This window comes from Hyla sarda, chromosome 3, assembly GCF_029499605.1.
Source record: "Hyla sarda isolate aHylSar1 chromosome 3, aHylSar1.hap1, whole genome shotgun sequence".
NCBI lineage: Eukaryota > Metazoa > Chordata > Amphibia > Anura > Hylidae > Hyla > Hyla sarda.
Window position 1 is genome coordinate 214,567,009 of NC_079191.1, and position 24,477 is coordinate 214,591,485.

Sequence of the window (24,477 nt, forward strand, 5' to 3'; positions counted from 1 at the left end):
GTTCTTGAATATGGTGATCGCTACATCAGGGCATACTGGCACACAGTGCAATAGTAATGTCCTCCCTTTGTGTCATGTCAGTTTGTAGATAGGTGAATAAGGATTTTGCTGTGACACAATGGGATAAAGTATGCCTTCATCATTTGTGGTATAATTTGACAGGTCTTTTTACATGGACAGATTATTGCTTGTTAACAAATTCCAGTTGACTATATACAAGCCAATCAACGTCCATTCAAAGGACCATTTGGGCGGCCCACGTTTCAGGAGTAAAAAGCCAAATGAGCACTCGGGATCTTTTTTGTGGACGTTTACTTTCATTATTGTTAGCAGTGCATCCCTTGTTTTCATGAGATGTGCTGCCGACAAGCAGTGATTTTTTAGCCCCTGCATAAAAGATGTAATCAGCTGACAAAAAAGAAGCATTTTCTCATATAACAGTGCATTGCTAGTCCTCTTAAATAAGGCAAAATGCACTCTAAGCCAATAGTTGCCACACATGTAAATTCCTTAAAGGGAAACTGTCATCAGTGTCGCTTACACTTACATGTATGTACAGGCAGGCAGTGCGAGTGACACTGATTATAACAACACTTACCTGTAGGCTTGGTGCACGGCAGGAGCACACTGACATCACCGCTGCTGCTTCTCCGCTGGGCCCTGCTGCTAGCAGGCTTGGGAAAGCTGCATCGGTGACGTCAGCGTGCTCCTGCCATGCACCAAGCCAGCTACCTGATTAAAGAAGATAACAGACTAACGGCACCATGGATCGGGGGTAGGTAGGTACTGTTATAATCAGTGTCACTCACACGGCCTGCCTGTACCAACAGGTCAGTGTAGGCAGGCAACACTGATAGTTTCCCTTTAGGGTAGGGTCACGGTTGTATTTCAGGCTCCAGGAAATATGCGGCACATTTTGTTACAGATAGACACACAGGACTTTACCGCCGCAGCCCTGTGTTAGCAGTGAGGTTTGTAAGCAAGCCTAGTGTGCCAACATGACTGTGATGCACAGGTCTGCCTCCAAACCTCCCACTTAGGGCTATGTTGTATATACCGCCAATCACCTCCCCATGATCGTCTGACCAGTAGCAGCCGGCAGAGGAGTGGGGATGATGTCCCCTTCTCAGCTCTGCTAGCCCACAGAGTTCAGTCAGTGGGCAGAGCTGAAAGAAGAATGCCGGTGACCCCCCTGTGCCCCTCAGGGCTGAAGTAGAGCTGTGTAGTGCAGGGTGAGCTTCAGTGTACAGGGACAGGTAGGAGGTAAACAAAATGTTATCCCCCCCTAACGGGAGGAGCGGGTGCAGACTTGCATGGGACACAAGTCTGCACCTCACACCGGCGCTCAGGGTGTACAGAGTGGGTTCCTGACTCGAGCCCGTTCCATACCTGACGGCCCCCGGCTGATTTCAGATGCCGGGGGCCGCCGCTAATAGCCCGGCATGCAGCACTCGCCGCGGCCAGTTATTAACCTTTTAGATCACCTAAAGGTTTCTTATAAACACCGCAGCGCGATCGGGGGAGATGGGGGGGAGGATCCACTATGGAGGTAGCCAGAGGGCTTGCCTCTGCATTCATGGCTACCCCCTTAGATCTGCATTTGATTGAGCCTGCCTTGAGCAGGCCCAACCAAATGAACACAGATCAATGGAGTTCAATAGAAACTCATTGATCTGTATGAGGAATCTATTGATTCCTCCTAATGAAGTGTTAAAAAAATAAAAAGTAAAAAAAAAAACACACATTAACCCCTTCCATATTAAAAGTTCATATCAACCCCCTTTTCCCATTTTCCATATAAAAAATATGTAAACATAATAAAAATAAACCATATTTGGTATTGGCGCGTACATAATTGTCCGAATTATAAAAAAAAAAAAAAAACATTTTATATCCCGTAAGGTCAATGGCGTGAACATAAAAAAAATCATAGAATTTAGTTTTTTTATGTTTCATATCCCAGAAAAAATGTAAAAAAAACTGTTCAAAAAATCCGATCAATGTCAAAATGGTACCGATACATACAGCAAATTACGGCCCCAAAATTGAGCCCTTATACAGCCCGGTATATGGAAAAATAAAAATGTTATAGGGTCAGGAATTTATTTTATACATTTTTTTTTAAAAGAAGAAAAAATATATTTTTGGTATAATCAGGCCGACTTAAAGTTTTAAAATAATGTGTAAGTTTGACCACAAGGTGAATGGCGAAAAAAAGAAAACCCCCAAATTTACATACTATTTTGATTAAAATTATTTTATTTACCAGGACAAGTGGATTGCGCTCCCTTTTAGTCCCTTGGACAAGTAGTTTTTTTTTTCCCCCCCACACTCCTGTAATCACATACCATTTTATATATAGTTCACACCAAGCACATACACTACACATTTGACCCCAATGTACCAAGTCCAGAGTACATTCCAAATTTTAACCCCAAAAACCAAACTTCCAACAAAAAACCTTATAAGACCTCTGGGGTCACTGAGTCAACAGCATCAGAGCATAGGGTTGGGGTGGGCATATTTTGTAGTTTTGGCTATGCTCTGGGTCATCATTCCGGTAACAGAACATTTCACATCCCACTTGAATGAACATTTATCAAATACCTGTGGGGTGTTAAGGCTCACTGTGTGTGTATATATATATATATATATTATCTATCGTATTTATCGGCGTATAACACGCACTTTTTAGGCAAAAATTTATAGCCTAAAGTCTACCTGCGTGTTATACGCCAATAAGCCGCTGCAGTTCAATGATTTAAAGCGGGCGCTTTAAATCAATGAACTGCAGCGGCTTTGCAGGTGCAGAGACCGCCAGCACTGCCGGCTTCTCTGCCCCTGCCTGTCCTGGGGTCTAGAGCCCTGCTGCAGGCTCTTCTCTCCCCCTGGCTATCTGTGCCGCTGCCCGTTCTCTCCCCCTGACTATCGGTGCCCAGCGGCACAGACAGACGGGGGCAGCGGCACCCATTGCCGGCGCCGCTGCCCTGTTGCCTCCCTTATCCCCGGCTTCAGGCCTCCGTTGTGAGTCCCCTGCTTCGTTGCTGTGCGCTGCGAGACGCAATTTAATTAACTGTATTTTTATAGTTCGGACATTTTCGCACGCGGCGATACCACATATGTTTATTTTTATTTACACAGGTTTTTTTTTTATGGGAAAAGGGGGGTGATTCAAACTTTTAATAGGGAATGTGCTCTTCAGCTTTTTTTAACCCCTTAAGGACTCAGCCCATTTTGGCCTTAAGGACTCAGACAATTTAATTTTTAAGTTTTCATTTTTTCCTCCTCGCCTTCTAAAAATCATAACTCTTATGTTTTCATCCACAGACTAGTATGAGGGCTTGTTTTTTGCGCGACCAGTTGTCCTTTGTAATGACATCACTCATTATATCATAAAATGTATGGCGCAACCAAAAAACACTATTTTTGTGGGGAAATTAAAACGAAAAACGCAATTTTGCTAATTTTGGAAGGTTTCGTTTTCACGCCGTACAATTTATGGTAAAAATGACGTGTGTTCTTTTTTCTGAGGGTCAATACGATTAAAATGATACCCATTATTATATACTTTTATATTATTGTTGCGCTTAAAAAAAATCACAAACTTTTTAACCAAATTAGTATGTTTATAATCCCTTTATTTTGATGACCTCTAACTTTTTTATTTTTCCGTATAAGCGGCGGTATGGGGGCTCATTTTGATCTGTACTTTTTTTGATACCACATTTGCATATAAAAAACTTTTAATACATTTTTTATAATTTTTTTTAAATAAAATGTATTAAAAAAGTAGGAATTTGAGACTTTTTTTTTTTTTTTTTCGTTCACGCCGTTCACCGTACGGGATCATTAACATTTTATTTTAATAGTTCGGACATTTACGCACGCGGCGATACCAAATATGTCTATAAAAAATGTTTTTTACGCTTTTTGGGGGTAAAATGGAAAAAAACGGACGTTTTACTTATTGGGGGAGGGGATTTTTCACTTTTTTTTACTTTTACTTTTACATTTTTTTACATTTTTTTTTTTACACTTGAATAGTCCCCATAGGGGACTATTCATAGCAATACCATGATTGCTAATACTGATCTGTTCTATGTATAGGACATAGAACAGATCAGTATTATCGGTCATCTTCTGCTCTGGTCTGCTCGATCACAGACCACAGCAGGAAACGCCGGGAGCCGGACGGAGGAAGGAGAGGGGACCTCCGTCCGGCGTTCTGAATGATCGGATCCCCGCAGCAGCGCTGCAGGCGATCGTTCATTTAAATCGCGCACTGCCGCAGATGCCGGGATCTGTATTGATCCCGGCACCTGAGGGGTTAATGGCGGACACCCGCGAGATGGCGGGCGTCGGCCATTGCCGGCGGGTCCCTGGCTGCGATCAGCCCGCGGTTATGCACAGGACGTAAATGTACATCCTGGTGCGTTAAGTACCACCTCACCAGGACGTACATTTACGTCCTGCGTCCTTAAGGGGTTAAGCACAAATAAAGCATAGAAAACTTCATTTTTTTTAAACAAAGTATATTAGAAATATTTTTTATTTACCATAAGGAGTGCAATAGCAAAAAAATTTTTTAATGAGAGTGACCATTTAAAGTGAAAGTGGTCAGATTTGCAAAAATGCTTGGGTCCTTAAAGGAGTAGTCCAGTGGTGATTCAGTGGTGAGCAACTTATCCCCTATCCTAGGGGGGTCAGACCGCTGGGGCCCCCTGCGATCTCCTGTACGGAGCCCCGACAGCCCGCGGGAAGGGGGCGTGTCGACCTCCGCACGAGGCGGCGGCCGACACGCCCCCTCAATACAACTCTATGGCAGAGCCGAAGCGCTGCCCTCGGCAATCTCCGGCTCTGCCATAGAGATGTATTGAGGGGGCGTGTCGGCCGCCGCCTCGTGCGGGGGTCGACACCCACTATCTCGGCGGAGAGCCGGGGCCCCGTACAGAGAGATCGCAGGGGGCCCCAGCGGTCGGACCCCCCGCTATCTCAAACTTATCCCCTATCCTTAGGATAGGGGATAAGTTTTTCACCACTGGACTACCCCTTTAAGGTGAAAATGGGCTTGGTCCTTAAGGGATTAAAAGAATGCCAACCTACGAGAAGGCCACTCATTTCAACAAAGAGTTAGGCCTTATATTAAAGCCCTTTGTGTATGCTTACACTAGGTGGATATGCTGCAGATTTTTCTAGGTGGTATTTTTACAGCATTAACAGAAGCAACACAGTGGATGGGAAAAAAAATTAGCTGAGAATCTGTGTGGATGTTGACTTGCAATATGGGTTCATTAAAGGACAACTGTAGTGCAAGACTTTTATATATTCCTGTGCTGGGCCTCAAAAATAAACAAAATAAACTTTAACATGCCTTCCTACGTGCCCCCGTCGGTCCGGCACAGGCCTCACGGTCCAGCGGTGATAACCTCATTCAACTTCCTGGGGATGGGGACGCAGAGCTCTGGCTGGCTTCTTACATGACAGTGGGCTCAGCCTATCACCAGCTGGGGCGGAACATCGCTGCGGCCGGTGATACGCTGACGACTTTGTGGCATCCCTGTCCCCAGGAAGTTGAATGAGGTTATCACTGCTGGACGGGTGAGGCCTGTGCTGGACCTACGGGGGCTCGTAGGAAGGTATGTTAAAGTTTATTCTGTTTGTTTTTGAGGCCCGGGCACAGGCATATATAAAAGTCTTGCATTACAGTTGTCCTTTAAGATTCTTCTCTATTGACTTAATAATCCACTATAAATCCACTGGGCAATGTATTTCTGCAGATTTTTGCTATGGACACATTGCAAATTCACACCCAAATTAGCATTTACTGGTTTTATAGACTTGTCTGCCAAAGGCATTACAATCTTCTTGACCTTGAAGTCCAAAGAATGTAAATGGGGACTTGCGTATTTCTTAGTAAATGAGTCCTGATAAGGCAGTGTGATTGTTCACACACAAATTTATAGTTGATATGTAATTTAGGGGGTAGTATATTATTTATTGCAGCAGTTGTGTGGAGTACTATCGTTAAACTATTACCTCAATAAGTTTTCCATGAAAATGCTGCTTGTTTGCTGCAGAATAGGCTCTCCACTTGCCACCCATTTATATAGTGTGAACTATGGTTGGTGAAAAGTAATGTAATACCTGAGTCAGTAATTTTTAGGCTACTTGTGCTGGGGTCGTATTACACGCCCAAATGCTTGCATTGTACCAATGTTGTTTTCAATGAGAATGCATGTTGTAGTTCACACTATCAACCGTAATGCTTTTCTAATGACCACGAATTTCGTATATACAGATAAACACGGCAGCGCTGCGGGCGATCAGAGCGTCCACTGCCGCAGATGCGTTTATCTGTATTGATCACGGCATCTGAGGGGTTAATGGTGGACATGATGCGAGCACCGGTCTTGTGCTCGCGGTCATGGCGGAGCATAAATATACGTCATGGTGCGTTACGTATCAACACACCATGACATAGGGGATAAGATGTTAGATTGCGAGGATCCTCCCCGCTGGGGACCCCTGCGATCTATGCGCTGGCAGCGGCATCTGGAACATGGAAGCTTGCAGCTTCCGCATTCATGACGTCCCGTCAAGCCCCCTCCTTTCATGTGTATGGGAGGGGGTGTAACCGCTAGTACATAGCCGTCATACTCTCTCCCATAGAGGTGAATGGAGGAGGCGTGGTGGAGTTCGTCATCAGGCGGAGTTCGCTCTGCGCACCGAATGACGGGGCTGCAGCAGAGATCGGCGGGACCACCGCAATCTAACCTCTTATACCCTATGCTTTGGATAGGGCATAACATGTTTACAGCGGAGTACCCCTTTAAATAAAAAGGGGGTTTCCATCATACTTACTTCCCCCACTGTCAGATCTTCCAGTCGCTATTAAGATAGGGAGCTAAATGTCATTAAGAGAAGAAAGAATAGTACCACAGTGGGAAAAGTAAGTATGGCAACCTTTTTTATTTTCAATACACAGAGAAGTGCATTAAATAATCCTGTAACCCTGGAGACCCCAGGGGGTCCAACTGCTGAGACAAGCCCTGTCACCACCTTTTTGTTACCACTTCATTAAAAAAAATAAAAAGCCTCTGAGAAATGGAAAAAATGCAGGTTTTCACAAATGTCCCCATTAGTTTCTTTCTTACTTGTATTTATTAAAATTTTTTATCTTCAATGACTTTAATGGGTAGGAAATCTGCATTAAACCGTACCTCTAATGCTATGATCAGTAAATTTTTGCCTTAACCCATTAGGGAAACAGCCTAATTTCGTCTTAAAGGACAACTGCAGCGGAATTACACTTATCCCCTATCCACAGGATAGGGGATAAGTGTTTGATCGCGGGGGGTCCGGCCGCTGGGACCCCCCTCGATCTCCCTAACGGGGCGCTGGCATTAGCGCCCATGGTGACGTAGCGTCGACGGTGACGCCCCGTCTCCTCCCCGTCCCCATACAGTTCTATGGGGGATGCGGGGAGGCACGAATGCTGCCTCCCCGCCTCTCCCATAGAGATGTATGGAGGAGGCGTGCCGGCCACAACGTCATGCTGTGGCTGGCACGCCCCCTGCATGGGAGAGCCGCGGCCCCGTACAGGAGATCGCCGGTGGTCCCAGAGTTCGGACCCCCCCCCCCCCCGCGATCAAACACTTATCCCCTATCTTGAGGATAGGGGATAAGTGTTTGTAACGCTGCAGATGTCCTTTAAGGAGTTTCGTTTTTGCATTTACATGTTTTCCTCCTTGCCTTCTAAAATCCATAACTTTTATTTTTATTTTTCCATCCACAGACCCATATCAGTCCTTGTTTTTTGCATGACCAACTGTGCTTTGTACGGTCACCTTTTATTTTATGATAAAATATATGGTACAGCCACAAAAATATTTTGTGGGGAAATTGAAAAGAAAAATGAAATTTTGCAACTTTTAGATGGGTTAATTTTACGCAGTGCACTTTGCAGTAAAATTACTTGTTTTATTTATTCTTCACGATTAAAATAATACCTATGTTTACATACTTTTCTATTTTACTACTTTAGGGGTGTGGAAGTTTAACCCCTTAATGACGCGACGATTTTTCGTTTTTGCGGTTTTCATTTTTTTTCCCACTTAAAATCCGTAACTCTTCCAATTATTCATCAATTTTTTATCTATAGGGCTTGTTGTTTGCAGTACTTATTGTACTTTATAATGACGTCACTTAATTTACCACAAAATTTATGATGAAGCCAAAAAGAAATTCTGTGGGGGCAAAATTGGGGGAAAAAAACGAAACGCCATTATGCACGTGTGTGTGTGTATAAATTATTTATTTATTTTTTTACTCTTGTAAGAAAAATAGTAGGCTTAAAATTGTCCCCGTCTGACCCCCTATAACTCTTTTTTTTTTTTTTCCCGCATACGGGGCTGTAGGAGCCTTAGGAGGGCTTTTTTTTTTCTCACTGTGATCTGTAGTTCTTAACTGTACCATTTTTGTTTTTAATGGACTTTTTTGATCACTTTTTTTTTTTCTGCTATATGAAGTGACCAAAAATTCGCTATTCTGGACTTTGGTATTTTTTACGTTTACGCCATTTACAGTGCGGTTTAACACACATTTTATTTTAATAATTCAGACATTTACGCATGCGGCGATACCACGTGTTTGTTTATATTTTTACATTATTTTCTTTATGAAATGGGAAAAGGGGGGAGGATTCACACTTTAATTAGGGGGAGGGGTTATATACTTATTTTTTATTTTTTTAATTAGTTCCTATAGGGGACTATTACATGGAATCTTTTGATTCCAAACACTGATCAATGCTGTGCTATTACACAGCATTGACCAGTGCTATCTGCGGTCTGTTGCTGGAGCCACAGACAAAAGATTTGACGGCACGGTGGAAGGTAGGGACCCTCTGGCTGTCAGTCAGGGGATCAGGACCGCGCGATTACCCATAGCAACCAGCCGGCAACACTGAGTTGCTGGCTTTAGGTTCCCGCAATCGAAGCTGATCTAAAGGGTTAACAACTTCCCAGCGGCTGCTGCAGACTATTAGCTTTGGCCCCTTGCTGTTAATTCTAGCCGGGGAGCTTGCGGTACGCAGCAAGATGACGTCACAATCATGTTCTGTAGCTTCTGCCCTTACCAGGATGTACCCATACACCCTGGGGAGGAATGGGATAAAAAAAAAAATTATAATCTACTTGTCCAAGGTACTAAAACAGGAGCCCAATCTACTTGTCCCTCATGACAATCCACTTGTCCTAATACACAAAATAAGGAGGTTTTGTTTCCTCATCACCTTCTAAAAATCATAACTCTTTCAAAATTCCACTTATAGACCCATATAAGGGCTTGTTTTTTGCGCCACCAACAGTACTTTGTAGGGGCATCACTCATTTTATCATTAAGTGAAATGAGTTAAATGAAGAAAAAGGGCTTCCTTTTCTGCGCAGTGCAGTTCTTAGTACAAACAACATTTGCCCAGATTTTATCAAACTGAGAAAAACTGGAGGTTTTTCCACTGAAGCCAATCACAGCTCAGCTTTCATTTAACCAGAGCTCGTTAAGAGTGTAAAGCTGAGCTGTGATTGGTTGCTGTGGTAAAATCTAGGGCTGAGCGGCATGAGCAAAAACGTGTATCACAGTATTTTTTTAAGTGATTGCGGTTCCACGGTATTTAACGGTATCCATGTGACCTTGGGTGCTGTCCCCACATCATGTCACCTGCGTGCGCTCCTCTGCTCATCCTTCTATGAGTTGCGGGCCGCCGGCGCTAGAAATCTGTACTACTAATAATGTTTCCCGGGCTGCAAAAATAAACAAAATAAACTTTAACCTGCCTACGTTCCCCCTTTGCTCTGCTACCGTCTTCACTGTCCTGCGCTGTGGTCCTCTTGCTGTTTCCTTGGGACGGCAAAGTCACAGAGCCACCAGCCTATCATCAGCCGGGGCGGGACTTCGCTGTGGCCGGTGATAGGCTGAGCGCACTGTCATGTATGCTCCTTACATGACAGTGGGCTCAGCCTATCAGCGGCCGAGGCGGGACATCGCTGCGGCCGGTGATAGGCTGACGGCTCTGTGATGTTCCCATCCCCAGGACCGCAGCGGAGGGACCACGTCGGAAGGTAAGTTAAAGTTTGTTTTGTTTATTTTTGCAGCGTTACTTGTAGTATAGATTTCTAGCACCATCGGCCCTCAACTCGTATGAGGATGAGCAGAGGAGCGCACGCGGGTGACATGACGTGTGAACAGATGTGGGGACAGCGCAGCTGATAATTCATATGGGGGGGGAGGGGAAGCAGAATAGCGCTCGCGGGTCAAATATGATTAGTTCCCCGATGTGGGGACAGCGCGCTGCGGCAGATAATTCACTCATTCGAGGGGGGGGGGGGGGGGGGAGGGGCCCAACCGGTATTGCAGTATGGGCAAAATTCATATCATGAGCAAAAAAAAATTCGGTATGAACCGGTATACCGCCCTGCCCTAGTAAAATCACTCCAGTTTTTCTCAGTTTGAAAAATATGGGCCATTATCTTTATTCTGTAGGTCCCTTCAATTAAATGACAAACTTTATATAGGTTTTGTTTTATTTTACTACTTAAAATTTTTTTAACTTTTTGTGCGATAATTAGTATGCTTGAAATTGTCCCCTTCTGACTCCCATAACTCTTTTATTTTTTAGTATATGGGATTGTATGAGGGCAAATTTTTTGCGCCATGATCCTTATTTATTTTTTTATTTTTAATGGGACTTTTTGATCGCTTTTTACCAATTTTTTTCTGGTATATGAAGCGACCAAAGACACGCAATTCCTAACTTTGGTATGTTTTTTAGGCTGATGCCATTGACTATGCGGTTTAATTAAGGTTACACTTTTATAGTTCGGATATTATGCACGTGGCGATACCACAGATGTTTAGGTTTATTTTTGTTTACATAATTATATTTAAAAAAAATGGGAAAAGGAGGGTGATTCAAACATTTATTAGGGAAGGGGCTTATTCATATGGCTCCTGAGCTTGCTTTATACTCCTGCCGCGCTGCTGCGTCGTATAAAGACTGAGGGGCATTTACTAAGGGGTTTAGTCATTTTTTTTCTGACTATTTTTGGCGCTATTGCGCCTACCCTATAAATTGTGCGACTTTCCCTAGCAAGAGCTAGAAAGTCAAAAAAAAAATTCCCGCTTAATTTACGCAAGTTTTCAGTTTTGACTTGCAGTGGTCAGGAATTTATTAACTGAGACAGTCGCAGTTGCGCAATAAACTGTCGCAACGGCCGTAAAAATTGACTAAATTTACTCCAGCTCCAACATGGAGCAGGAAAAGCTACTACCGCCCGGGCTCCGACATACTTTCTCCCCGCTACCCTCACTGCGCTACCGGGACACTACAGTGATTTACATCCCCCCCCCTCTCACCTGCCAGCACCACACAACTCCCATCTGTCTGCTGTTGCAAGACTACAAGTCCCAGCATGGCCTTACAGTGAGGACACGCTGAGAGTTGTAGTCTTGTAGCAGCGAGAGCTGAGCGGCGCGGCGGGAGACAAGGGGGGGGGGGGTAGCGGGGAGGCCGTATGAGGAGCCCGGGCGGGAGACAAGGGGGGTAGCGGGGAGACCGTATGAGGAGCCCGGGCGGCTGCACTGTAATGTCAGCCCGGGCTCCTGCCCTGAGAGCCATAGGCTTTGGCTGTCAGGGCATGCTGGGTGTTGTAGTTTTGCAACAGCTGTAGGGCCACAGTTTGCAGACCACTGGTGTGTGGTCTGTAAACTGTAGTCCTCCAGCTGTTGCAAACCTAAACAGCTGAAGGGGACCGGCGAAGAAGTTCACTTACCCTTCCGAGGCTCCAGCGACGATCGCTGACGGAGATCGTCGCGCGGCAGTGTCGTGCAGCGCTGGATCCTACGGAAGCCGGTAAGTTGCGCAAGCTTCCCAACCACGGTGCCTCCAAATGTTGCAAGACTACAACTCCCAGCATGCCTGGACACCCTTTGGCTGTCCGGGCATGCTGGGAGTTGTAGTTTTGCAACAGCTGGAGGCACCCTTGTTGGGAAACACTGGCCTAAAACTGTTTCCCAACCAGGGTGCCTCCAGATGTTGCAAGACTACAACTCCCAACATGCCTGGACAGCCATTGGCTGTCCAGGCATGCTGGGAGTTGTAGTTTTGCAACAGCTGGATGGCCACAGTTTGCAGACCACTGGTTTGTGGTCTGTAAACTGTAGTCCTCCAGCTGTTGCATAACTAAACAGCTGAAGGGGACCGGCGAAGAAGTTCACTTACCCTTCCGAGGCTCCAGCGTCGATCGCTGACGGAGATCGTCGCGCGGCACTGTCGTGCAGCGCTGGATCCTACGGAAGCCGGTAAGTTGCGCAAGCTTCCCAACCACGGTGCCTCCAAATGTTGCAAGACTACAACTCCCAGCATGCCTGGACACCCTTTGGCTGTCCGGGCATGCTGGGAGTTGTAGTTTTGCAACAGCTGGAGGCACCCTTGTTGGGAAACACTGGCCTAAAACTGTGTTTCCCAACCAGGGTGCCTCCAGATGTTGCAAGACTACAACTCCCAGCATGCCTGGACAGCCATTGGCTGTCCAGGCATGCTGGGAGTTGTAGTTTAGCAACAGCTGGAGGCACCCTGGTTGGGAAACACTGTTTTAGGCCAGTGTTTCCCAGCCAGGTTGCCTCCAGATGTTGCAAAACTACAACTCCCAGCATGCCTAGACAGCCTTTGACTGTCCAGGCATGCTGGGACTTGTAGTTTTGCAACATCTGGAGGCACCTTGGTTGGGAAACACTGTTTTAGGCCAGTGTTTCCCAGCCAGGTTGCCTCCAGATGTTGCAAAACTACAAATCCCCACCTTACTGTAAGGGCATGCTGGGAGTTGTAGTCCTGCAGCTGGGGGCAGGGGACAAGCTTGTCACTTGCCCACACATCTCCTGCACCACACAACTACAACTCCCAGCATGTCCTTACTGTAAGGGCATGCTGGCAGTTGTAGTCGTGCGGGGCGGGAGATGTTTGAGCAGGTGATAATAAATGTACTAACCCATTTTTTTTGTTTTCTTCTCATTTCAGATCCGTGTATCCTGTGGACTCCTTCGGATTCGGTGGACTACTTCGATGACCAGCGTTTTTCTTTGCTTGATGTTAATAAAATGGTTAACGAGGGCTTGTGGGGGAGTGTTTTTTGTAATAAAAATTTTTTAAAACCTGTTGTGTTTTTTTCTTACTTTACTAGACAGGCTTAGTAGTGGAAGCTGTCTTATAGACAGAGTCCATTACTAACCTGGGCTTAGCGCTAGCCACAAAAACAGCTAGCGCTAACCCCCTATTATTACCCCGGTACCCAACGCCACAGGGGTGCCGGGAAGAGCCGGTACCAACAGGCCTGGAGCGTCAAAAATGGCGCTCCTGGGCCTAAGCGGTAACAGGCTGGCGTTATTTAGGCTGGGGAGGGCCAGTAACAATGGTCCTCGCCCACCCTGGGAACGTCAGGCTGTTACTGTTTGGTTGGTATTTGGCTGAGAATGAAAATAGGGGGGACCCTATGCGTTTTTTTTTAAAATAAATAATTAAATATATTAAAAAAACGCATAGGGTCCCCCTATTTTTATTCTCAACCAAATACCAACCAAACAGTAACAGCCTGACGTTACCAGGGTGGGCGAGGACCATTGTTACTGGCCCTCCCCAACCTAAATAACGCCAGCCTGTTACCGCCTAGGCCCAGGAGCGCCATTTTTGACGCGCCGGGCATGTTGGTACCGGCTCTTCCCGGCACCCCTGTGGTGTTGGGTACCGGGGTAATAATTGGGGGTTAGCGCTAGCTGTTTTTGTGGCTAACGCTAAGCCCGGCTTAGTAATGGACTCAGTCTATAAGACAGCTTCCACTACTAAGCCTGTCTAGTAAAGTAAAATAAAAATAAAACACAACAGGTTTAAAAAAAAATTTATTACAAAAAACACTCCCCCACAAGCCCTCGTTAACCATTTTATTAACATCAAGCAAAGAAAAACGCTGGTCATCGAAGTAGTCCACCGAATCTGAAGGAGTCCACAGGATACACAGATCTGTAGAAGAGGTAACCAAAAAAAAATAGTGTAAGTACATTTAGGGAGAAAAAAACTGTTAAAAAAACACACACACACTAAACGCCGTTTACCACTTCTGAGCCATGACTACAATTTACAGTGATCCCTCAACTTACAATGGCCTCAACATACAATAGTTTCAACATACAATGGTCTTTTCTGGACCATCGTAAGTTGAAACCAGACTCAACATACAATGCTACAGACAGTCCAGATCTGTAAAACGTGTCAATGGCTGGAAGAACCAACCAATCAAAATGGGCATTCACTGGTAAAACCCCTGTATTACTGAAGTGTATGCACTGACTGGTGTCTGGTATTACATGTTCTGTACACTTTACCTGTATCAGGGTTAGCTGCTCTTTTGGACACCAGGTGAGGGCGACTCCATTACTTGTTTGGGACATTGCCTGTACTGTACAGGACCCCTGAAGAAGCTCCTGTCCTCTACATAGACCAGTGTTTCCCAAGCAGGGTGGCCCCATCTTTTGCAAAACTACAACTCCCAGCATGCCCGGACAGCCTTTGGCTGTCCAGGCATGCTGGGAGTTATAGTTTTGCAACAGCTGGAGGCTCCCTGCTTGGGAAACACTGACATAGACAGTAATTTACAGCTCCCAGCAGATCTTTATTACTTTTATATGTAAGGATTTGCTTTATCTATATCAGTTATCTACTTATTTTTCTTTGTCACTTTTTCCTATTTTGGATGACATTTTGGTGCCTTTAGAACCAATTACCACGTTTCCATAGAGTTATGGTCTCAACATACAATGGTTTCAACTTACAATGGTTTTCCTGGAACCAATTAATATTGTAACTTGAGGGACCACTGTAGTTATTGAATTATTTAGATGTGGTGAAAAAGCTAAAAAAAAACTCAAAAACAAAAGATCCAGAAGGAAACCTAGCAGCCAAACCTATTCAGACAGCAGGAAAAAGGAACAGACTATTTTTTCTACTACATGAAGTAAATTTCCCACTTTTGCCTATGTGTGCCAAATTTATTAATGCCGTGCAACAATTTAGTAAATTTGTCGCACATAGTCAAAAATGAAGTAGAAAAAAACAGGGTAAAAACCAGACTACATAGTAAAAGATTAGTAAATGCCCCTCTATGTTCTGCAAGGGGCAAGCGAGCGACACCCTCATCCCCTGGGCGCTCTAGGGACAGAGTTTTATTTAATAATTTTTTTTCATTACAGGTGTCCTGGCACTGCTTGCCCAAAGTAGGGCTAAATGTGTAAAGAATTCTCCTGTCTTGTGTCTCTAACTGCATGGGTGTTGTGTTTTTTTTTTTTTGTCGGAAGCTGTAGTTTTATTGGCACAGATCATAGATGGCCAGCACGGCACTGCTTCCCTTTCTAAGTATGGAACAGTGAGGAAATAGCAGATTTGGACTTGAAATGGTGAAGGTGGTGCTCTGATAAACAATAGTGCAGGAAGTCGTCTTGAAAGAGCAGAAGAAAGAATCGTCAACTCACCGCAACCAGCTAAATAAATTCTTCTTTTTATTGCATACTCACAAATATGTTACATGGGAAGAGGGTGGTGGGGGGGGGGGACACAGGATGGCGACCAAGCTCCGTTTAGCACGGTGATCATGCTTCCTCCGGCCATGAGGGAGGCCGGAGGAAGCACGATCACCGTGCAAAACGGAGCTTGGTCGCCATCCTGTGTCCCCCCACTACCCTCATCCCATGTAAGATATTTGTGAGTATGCAATAAAAAGAAGAATTTATTCAGCTGGTTGTAGTGAGTTGCCGATTCTTTCTTCTGCTCTTTCAAGATGTAGTTTTATTGGTACCACTTTTGTGTATGTGTGACTGATCACTTTTTATTTCATTTATATGTGATGTGGCCAAAAGGCAGCCATTTCTGACCTCCGAAATACTGTATGTTACAGATGACAGCTCCCTGCAACTACCCAGATCATATCTTACATGTCACGATCAATAGTGTCACAAGAGAAAAGCACCTGTCATGGGTCTGATAAGCACCCACACAACACCATTACAAGAAGGTGATCGGTTACCATGGAAGCTGGAGGCCTTCTGAAGGCGTGCATGTATAACATGGCATATCTGCTTGTACAGCCTGTACTAGACAATGACAGATTTGCCAGTTCACTGCCGTACAAGTATGCCATATATAGTATGACACTGACCTGTATAAGCAATCAAATGATTGCTTATATTAGCCGATTTACAGTGGCAGGCACCGAGATCTATAGAAGATTTTAGCTTGTGAGACCACTCTTTATGCAATGATGTCGATCTGTTGTTAGGGTACGTTCACATGTACACAGATTTGATGCACAGGATTATCTTCTGCAGATTTCAATGTAAACTAAATGACTGAGCACAGCTTCTAATCGGCAGTTACAAATCCTGCGCATCAAATCTGCGAAGGATCCTGTAAGTGTTCCCACATTCAGGTTTTTGCTGCGTTTTTGTTTTCATTATTCAAATTTTAATGGTCTGTCTGGGCTCCGCAATGTGATTGGCACTGCCGGGCCTAATCAGGTTGTCATGACAAAGAGACTGTTGCTGAGTCATGTTTTGCCAGCTGCTGTATATGAAGCACAAAATAAAAAAAAACGCATGTATTTTTGGAATGTGTTTTGTGTTTTCTCTGCAGTTCTCAAATACTGTACAAATTTGGGAACACAATCTAATTAGAATGGAAACACTACTGTGCTGGCCCTGCTGTGGCAGAGAAGCAGAGAGTAGTAATATACATAGAAAAATGAGAACAAGAAGAAAAAAATGCAAAATAGCGAGAGAAACAGAAGTAGGAATGAAATATAATGTAGTCAAGCTGTGGTGGAAAATAATGATTAGGTTATATCAATGAAACATGTGATGTATAATTTATACTGTATGTTCTGCGGGGATTATATGTATAGGATTAATTAAAATAAATGAATATTGTGTATTCAGTGTGAATATACCGTATATACTCGAGTATAAGCCGACCCGAGTATAAGCCGAGACCCCTAATTTCAACCCAAAATCCCAGGAAAAGTTATTGACTCGAGTATAAGCCTAGGGTGGGAAATACCTCATCCCCCCCTGTCATCATCCAGACCCGTCATTAACATCCTCATCATCCCCTTGTCATCATCCCACACATCCCCCCTTCATCATCCCCTTGTCATCATCCCACACATCCCCTTATCCCACACATCCCCCCCTTCATCATCCCCTTGTCATCATCCCACACATCCCCCCTTCATCATCCCCTTGTCATCATCCCACACATCCCCTTATCATCCCACACATCCCCCCTTCATCATCCCCTTGTAATCATCCCACACACCCCCCCCCCTTCATCATCCCCACCCCCCTTCATCATCCCCACACCCCCCCCCCCCTTCATCATCCTCTTCTCATCATGTCCGGGCTTGCTGGGAGTTGTAGTTTTGAAACCTCCGGAGGTCCGCAGGTTGAAGACCACTGCGGCCTTCAACATGCGGACCTCCAGAGGTTTCAAAACTACAACTCCCAGCAAGCCCGGGCAGCCATCGGCTGTCCGGGCTTGCTGGGAGTTGTAGTTTTGAAACCTCCGGAGGTCCGCAGGTTGAAGACCACTGCGGCCTTCAACATCATCCAGCCCCCTCTCACCCCCTTTAGTTCTGAGTACTCACCTCCGCTCGGCGCTGGTCCGGTCCTGCAGGGCTGTCCGGTAAGGAGGTGGTCCGGTGAGGAGGTGGTCCGGGCTGCTATCTTCACCGGGGGCGCCTCTTCTCCGCGCTTCCGGCCCGGAATAGAGCCGTTGCCTTGACAACGACGCATCTGCGTCGTTGTCAAGGCAACGTGACTATTCTGAGGCCGGGCCCGAAGCGCTTAGAAGAGGCCTCCCCGGTGAAGATAGCAGCCCGGACCACCTCCTCACCGGACCACCTCCTTACCGGACAGCCCTGCAGGACCGGACCAGCGCCGAGCGGAGGTGAGTACTCAGAACTAAAGGGGGTGAGAGGGGGCTGGATGATGTTGAAGGCCGCAGTGGTCTTCAACCTGCGGACCTCCGGAGGTTTCAAAACTACAACTCCCAGCAAGCCCGGACAGCCGATGGCTGCCCTGGCTTGCTGGGAGTTGTAGTTTTGAAACCTCTGGAAGTCCGCAGGTTGAAGACCACTGCGGGTGGGGGAGTTCACTCGAGTATAAGCCGAGGGGGGTGTTTTCAGCACGAAAAATCGTGCTGAAAAACTCGGCTTATACTCGAGTATATACGGTAGAATGTATTACTGTAGCCAATTTTTTATCTTTACATTTTAATTTTTTTTCCTTCTGATGATCTAAAAGCCATAGCTTCCTTACCTACAGAGCCATGTGAGGGCTTGTCTTTTGTGGGGCTAATTGTAATTTCTAATGACTCCTTACATTTTACTATGAAATGGCTAGCTAAACTGGAAAAAAAATATTGGGTGAAATTAAAGGGGTACTTCGCCTCTAGACATCTTATCATGATGTTATGAGGGGGGCGGAGCCGTGACTTTACGATGCTCCGGACCCTAAGATGTCTAGGGGCGGAGAAGAAAAGCAATCTTGCAACTTTTGGGAGGTTTTGTTTTTAGTTGAAAATGGTAAAATTTATATGTTATCCGTATTCTGTGGGTTAGTATTAGAGGTGCACCGAAATGGAAATTTCAGAACCGAAGCGAAACCGAAATTTAAAAAAAAATGTCCGTCCGAAACCGAAAATGACTTCTCCCCGTCTTCTGGTAAAATGCAGCCAGGGCTGGTACAAGGATTTTTGCCGCCCTAGGCAAAAGCTCATTTTGCCGCCCCTTGGCTCCGCCCCTTGACACGCCTTACCCTACTACTGGGGTGACACACTGTAACAAACCTCCTCCTCATGTAATCTCCTTACTACTGGGGTGACACACTGTAACAAACCTTCAGAGTGCCACTAGTTGTTGCAAAACTACAACTCCCAGCATGTCAGGGCATGCTGGGAGTTGTAGTTTTGCAACAGCTGGAGGTACTCTGTTTGGGAAACACCACAATAGCCCCTTATAAAAGCCCAAGTGTACCTGTCCCTTTAATAAATTAAATTACAACAATAGAGTCAGACACAGGCTGACAATCAATGGCTGATGGACTACTATACCCAGCATGCCCTGAAAATCTGCAGCAGAGATAGTACCAAGCGCAGTGCACATGCTGCAGCCCCATGTGAGGCCACTAACCCTACCCCTTTTTCACCATGCCAGTATCTGCTATGCTCCAACTTCCAGGGATACATGGCTGCATGGTGCCTGGGGTTTCTCGGCCCCAGGCGATCGGTCCCAGGACGCACCAACTACAGCCATGTAGGCCTTGGGGCTTTTACTAAGGAACCAGAGGCTGGCGGGCGGTATGGACCTGGCTGGTCACCAGGCAACCAGGGTGCGGAGGCAGTGGCCTATTCTGTCTATGGGTTGCGCCGGCCCTGATTGAAAACAATAGCAAACCTGCTATTGGCTATTTCAAAATGCAATAGCCAATCGCAGGTTGGCTATTGGACCCGCCCACTATCTGCAGAGGAGCGGACCTGAAGGAGAACTTACTCCTTCAGCAGGCAGAGGGCGGGTCCAAAAGCCAACCTGCAATTGGCTATTGCATTTTGAAATAGCCAATAGCAGGTTTTTCTATTTGGTAAATGGTATACGGGACGCAGAGCTTGCAGAGGCCCCGGAGCGGATCGGCCAGCGGGAGATGGTGAGTTGGGATGGTCTTGGGGGGAGGTGGGTCATTATCGGCAAATGTTTTGTTGTTTCGGCATTTCCCCAAAATAGCTATTTTCGGCCGATATGTTTCGGCCGCCGATATATCGGTGCATCCCTAGTTAGTATGATTACTTGGGTAACCAATTTTTATTTCGCTTTTTGTTTTATTTCGCTTTTTCCTCCTTACCTTTTAAAAATCATAACCCTTTAAATGTTGCACCTAGAAATCCATATGATGGCTTATTTTTTGCGCCACCAATTCTTCTTTGTAATGACATCAGTGATTTTACCCCAAAATCTACGGCGAAATGGAAAAAAAAAACATTGTGTTACAAAATACAAAATTTTGTAAATTTTGGGTGCTTCTGTTTCTACGCAGTACATTTTTCATTAAAAATCTTTATCTTTTATTCTGTATGTCCATACGATTAAGATGATACCCTACTTATATAGGTTTGATTTTGTATTACTTCGGAAAAAATCATAACTACATGCAGGAAAATGTATGTTTAAAATTATCCTCATCTGATCCCTATAACATTTTTATTGTTCCATGTATGAGGGCAAACTTTTTGCTCCGTGCTGACGTTTTTTTCGGTACCATTTTTGTTTTGATCGGACTTTTTGGTCACTTTTTATTCATTTTTTTATGTTATAAAAAGTGACCAAAAATACGCAATTTTGGACTTTGGAATTTTTTTGCGCTTACGCCATTGACCATGCAGTTCAATTAACGCCGGGACCTGCCGCACTGCCGGGAGTGAAGTCCACTTCACTCCCGGCAGTTTAACCCTTACAGCTGCGGTCAGAAGTTATCGCGCGCTGTAAGGAGTTCTGACAGAGGGAGGGGGCTCCCTCTGTCTCCTCTGCAGCACCCCACAGCGCGATCGCGGGGTGCTGCTTCATACCTGGGCAGCCGGGGGTCCTACAAAGACCCCCAGGTCTGCCCTGGGTATTGCCTGAGGCACGTCCTAATATGCTGCCTGCTAGTGAAAACTGGCAGGCAGCATATAACTATAATGCTTTGGAATACTAAGTATTCCAAAGCATTAAAAAGTGTAAAAATAAATAAATAAATAAAATAAAAGTGTAAAAATAAATAAAAATGTAATAAAAGTGTAAAAAAAAAATATATATATATTATATATATATATATATATATATATATATATATATATATATATATTAAAAATACATTTATTAAATTAATCTAATTAAAAAAAATGCATAATGTGTAGGATCGCATTGGCGGACATACACAGCATGTAATATGCTGCGGATGTCCACCATGTGATCCTACACATTATGCAGCAGTCACGGTAATGAGCTCCCTGCTGCGGCTGGGTAGCTTTGTGTGTCCACTCATAGCGACGGATTTCCCGCCAGCAGTCATGAGCGGACACACTGAGCTACCCAGCCGCAGCAGTGATGGATATATTCGCCATGAGCGGGTGCTTATTCCCACAACATGGCGGATATATCCATCAGGAGCCTTAACTGTCACAGACAGATGCGTTATACTGCCAGCCGACCAGCCAATAACTTGTAGGAGTGCGGTATATAAATGGGGTCACTTGTGGGGGTGGGGGTACTGTTCTGCCCTGAAAGCCAAATGGCGCTCCTCTTCTTCTGAGTCCTACCACGCGGCCAAGGAACCATATATGGCCAAAGCGGGGGTATTTCCGAACATGGGACAAGCAGCTAAATAAAATATAGGGTGCATTTCTTTCAATATCAGAAGTGATGTACAAAAAATATGCCCCCCAAATGATGCATTTGTGAAAAATTGCAAATTTCGAATTTTTAACACTGACTTTGTAATAATGCCTGCCAAAAAACTATGGTGTTAAAATACTCACTGTACCCCCTAGCGAATACCTTAAGGGGTCTAGTTTTTAAAATGGGGTCATTTGGGGGGTATTCCTATGTTCTACTACCTTTTAATTTCAGCAAACCTTGCATAGCACACAAAAAAAGATGTACTTTTCAAATTTTCAAAATTTTCAAAATTTCAAGTTAAATTGTTAGGCTTCTAACTAATTTAAAATGTTAATTAAAAACAAAAAAAATGACGTCAAAATAAAGTAGACATCTGAAAGTATAAGTTTCATAAACTATTTGGTCAGTAAGTATAAATATATGCACCCTATTAGTGCTAAAATAGCAAAAAATCATAATTTTTTGTAAAAATTTCATGATTTTTTGCATTATAAAAAAAAACTACAAATGATATCGACTTACTTTTACTATGTACATGAAGGACAACTTGTGACAAAAAAACAATGTCAGAATTATCATGATTGGCAAAACGTTACCAGAGTTATTCTCTAATAAAGACAGACATCCCCGATTTGAAAAAACAGGCCTGGTCTTTCAGGGGCGTACAGGTTTATTTTTATTGGTCCTTAAGGGGTTAAGGACCAAGCGTTTTTCTGTTTTTGCACTTTTGTTTTTTCCTCCTTACCTTTTTAAAAATCATAACCCTTTTAATTTTGCATCTAAAAGTCCATTTGATGGCTTATTTTTTGAGCCAACAATTCTACTTTGTAATGACATTCATTGTACTCAAAAATCTATGGCGAAGCGGGAAAAAAAATCATTGTGCTACAAAATTTAAGAAAAAACACAATTTTGTTACTTTTTGTAACTTTTGGGGATTTTCGGTAAAAATGACACTTTATCTTTATTCAGTAGGTCCATACGATTAAAATGATACCCTACTTATATAGGTTTGATTTTGTCGTACTTTTGGAAAAAATCATAACGACATGCAGGAAAATGAATACATTTAAAATTGTCATCTTCTGACCCCTAAACTTTTTTATTCTGTGTATGGGGCGGTATGAGGGCTCTTTTTTGTGCCATAATCTGAAGTTTTAATCGGTATCGCGATACCAGGGTGACGATTCGATATATCGCGATACTGTCTAGTTGGCGATATATCGTGATATTCCCTATTAAAAGCTTGGGAAAACTTATTCTACACATCAATACTACATTCACACAAAGATGTACTGTATTAAATATACATTTATTTTTTCTTAAGAACAATGAGGACTTACAAAGTCAAACAAGTGTTTAACCGTTTAAGGACCCAGCCAATTTTCACTGTAGGACCCGGCCATTTTTTGCACATCTGACCACTGTCACTTTAAGCATTAATAACTCTGGGATACTTTTACCTTTCATTCTGATTCCGAGATTGTTTTTTCGTGACATATTCTACTTTACGTTAGTGGTAAAATTTTGTCGATACTTGCATCGTTTCTTGGTGAAAAATTCCAAAATTTGATAAAAAAATTGAAAATTTTGCATTTTTTTTACTTTGAAGCTCTCTGCTTATAAGGAAAATTAATATTCCAAATAAATTATATATTGATTCACATATACAACATGTCTACTCTGATTGCATCATAACGTTGACATGTTTTTACTTTTGGAAGACATCAGAGGGCTTCAAAGTTCAGCAGCAATTTTCCAATTTTTCACAAAATTTTCAAAATCAAAATTTTTCAGGGACCAGTTCCGTTTTGAAGTGGATTTGAAGGGCTTTCATATTAGAAATGCCCAACAAATTACCCCATTATAAAAACTGCACCCCCAAAGTATTCAAAATGACATTCAAAAGGTTTGTTAACCCTTTAGGTGTTTCACAGGAATAGCAGCAAATTGAAGGAGAAAATTCAAAATCTTAATTTTTTACACTGGCATGTTCTTGTAGACCCAGTTTTTGAATTTTTACAAGGGGTAAAAGGAGAAAAATCTTCCTAAAATGTGTCGCACAATTTCTCTCGAGTAAGGAAATACCTCATGGGTATGTCAAGTGTACGGCGGGCTCAGAAGGGAAGGAGCGACAATGGGATTTTGGAGAGTGAGTTTTTCTGAAATGGTTTTTGTGGGGCATGTCGCATTTAGGAAGCCCCTATGGTGCCAGAACAGCAAAAAAACAAACAAACGCATGACTACTATTTTAGAAACTACACCCCTCAAGGAACACATCAAGGGGTATTTGTAACCCCATTTCTTCTGAGTATGGAAATACCCAATGTGTGGACATCAAGTCATCTGCTGGCGCACTACAATGCTCAGAAGAGAAGGAGCACCATTGAGCTTTTGAAGACAGAATTTGGTTGGAATAGAAGTCGGGGGCGATGTGCGTTTACAAAGCCCCCCCGTGGTGCCAGAACTGTGACCCCATTTTGGAAACTACACCACCCACAGAATTTAATAAGGGGTGCAGTGAGTATTTACACCCCACTGGCGTTTGACAGATCTTTGGAACAGTGGGCTGTGCAAATGAAAAATTACATTTTTTATTTTCACGGACCCCTGTTCCAAAAATCTGTCAGACACCTGTGGGGCGTAAATGCTCACTGTACCCCTTATTACATTACGTGTGGGGTGTAGTTTCCAAAATTGGGTCATATGTGGGGGGGGGGGGTCCATTGTTCTGGCTCTATGGGGGCTTTGTAAACACACGTAGCCTTCAATTCCAGACAAATTTTATCTTCAAAATCCCAATGGTGCTCCTTCTCTTCTGAGCATTGTAGTTCGCCCGCCGAGCACTTTACATCCACATATGGGGTATTTTCTTACTCAGAAAAAATGGGGTTACAAATTTTGGGGGGGCTTTTTTTTCCTATATTTCCTTGTGAAAATGAAAAATTTGGGGTAA

At 44.0% G+C, this 24,477-nt stretch overlaps 1 protein-coding gene across 3 annotated transcripts in view; it reads left to right on the top strand.

The window, feature by feature from the left end:
* Positions 1 to 24,477, top strand: part of ZNF292 (zinc finger protein 292) — a 93,657-nt gene that overhangs the window by 15,884 nt on the left and 53,296 nt on the right. The gene's annotated exons all lie outside the window — the stretch shown is intronic.